The following is a 2,086-nucleotide window of genomic DNA, read 5'->3' on the forward strand; positions in this document are numbered from 1 at the left end:
GCAGTATGTCATATGATGATATGCAATACTGTACATTACAGAGGTTACTGTTATATAATATTTTTTTAAGATACTATTGTACAAATTTGAGGGTGATAGAAGAATAGAGATTTGAGGATGTGTGGTATGTAGGTAATTTTGAGAAAAAAAAAATGCAATTTGTATAATATAGATTCATAGTAGCCAGGCAGTTTTTAGTCCATTGGATGATTTAATAAAAACCCATCTTTACAGTCCATGTTAGCCACATATGGAGAGAAACCAAACGAGTGTTGGAGAAATAAAGTAGCTGCTATTTACCTTGTGACAACCCTTTCGGCCAAGGGACATACTGCTCGTCATGGAGCCACTCAGATTAATGAGTTGGTTAACATCACAGAATTCTATCAAAATCACATCCTTCCAGAGTTACAGAATCAAGATGGTAAGTTACAAATTTTGGTCTGCATTCTCTTTAAAGATCATATCTGGAAGCATAGATTATCAAATAGTAACATTAACTGTAGTATTGTTTTTTAGAATAATGAAGTGTGTTGAAATATTTAAACAGTTTGTTTTACACTAATATTTGCATTTCCAGTCAACCGTCTACCATGTGCTGAAAGCTGAGGCCATCAAATATGTCATCAGCTTTCAGCAGTGCTCTTCCCTTTGATGCTGTCAAATTGTGCATCCCAGATCTTGCCCGTCTCATAACGGCCCAGTCACCTGTTGTGCACACCTATGCAGCAGCAGCCATTGACAAGATCTTCCTTCTCAGGCTGAATAATCAGCCCCTGGTACAAAAGAATGATGTTTCACCCTCAGCTGCAGTGCTTTACACAAACCTCCTTGGAGGCACTGACTATACAGGGTTCAGAACAGAATGAGTATGTAATGAAAGCCATGATGAGAGTGACAAGCATCATCGAAGGGGATTTAATGCAACATGCTGGTCTTGTAGTACCTCAGCTTGTTGTCAAGTTGCAACAAGTTGCAAAGAATCCCACAAAACCACATTACGTCCATTATTTATTTGAGACTTTGTCTCTGGTCATCAAAACTGTCTGTAATTCTGTGGATGGTGCTGTAGGAGAGTTTGACAGGAACCTCTTCCCAGTCTTCCAGAAATCTTGCAGAATGAGATTGATAAGCCTTATCCCTTATATATTTCAGATAATTTCTCTCTTACTGGAGAGACAAAAAGCTGAAGTTCCAGAGGCTTACCTATCATTGTTGCCTTTTCTTAGTAATGCCAGTGTTATGGGAGAGACCAGGCTATGTGGTGCCCATGGTGAGGCTGTTACAAGCATACATTGAAAAGGCTCATGGCCAGATAGTGCAGATGGGCAAGTGGAAGCTGTTCTTGGTGTATTCAACAAGCTTAATGCATCCAAGACAAATGACCATGAAGGGTTCTATCTTGTCCAGTGTATGCTCTTGCATATGCCCAAGGAAGTCCTTAACAGTTATTGGAATCAGATCTTTGCCATTATGTTTAGGCGCTTGACTTCAAGCAAACCACAAAATATGTAAAATCTCTCTGGTATTCTTTAGCTTGTTTGCCTGCCACATTCAGGAGCACGCCTCATACAAATTATTGATAGCCTCCAGGCAGGAATGTTTAGCATGGTTGTTGAAAGACTGATTGTGCCTGACCTACAGAAGGTCTCTGGTGAAATAGAGCGCAAGATATGTGCAGTTGGACTCAGTGGTTGCTGGCAGATCCTACTTTGTATAATGGTAATTATGCAGCACTTTGGGCCCATTACTAGAGGCAGTCGTGAAATTATTTGAATGTCCTGGAGATAGTTCATTGCCTAATGGGGAACATTTTATTGAAATTGAAGACATTCCAGCTTTCCAGGTTCGTCAGCCAGACTGATGCATGCAGCTAGAAGTGATATAGACCCCCTAAAGGGACAAGTAGAAAATCCTCCGGTTTTCTTAGCACAACAGCTCTCTCAGTTATCGCAAGCTAACCCTGGCACTCTCCAAGGGCGCCTTGCACAGATGAACACAGAGGTACAGGCACACATCATGAAGTATTTACAAATGGCAGGATGCAGTCTGGCATAAAGAGTTGAAAGCATTTGTGATTCTGTGA

The 2,086-nt window shown here is 40.6% G+C and overlaps 1 pseudogene; it reads left to right on the top strand.

Annotated features, from left to right (window-relative positions):
• Window positions 1-2,080, top strand: part of LOC119585938 — a 2,893-nt pseudogene extending 813 nt beyond the window's left edge.
• Window positions 2,081-2,086: the final 6 nt, after the last annotated feature.

This window comes from Penaeus monodon, chromosome 20, assembly GCF_015228065.2.
Source record: "Penaeus monodon isolate SGIC_2016 chromosome 20, NSTDA_Pmon_1, whole genome shotgun sequence".
Lineage (NCBI taxonomy): Eukaryota > Metazoa > Arthropoda > Malacostraca > Decapoda > Penaeidae > Penaeus > Penaeus monodon.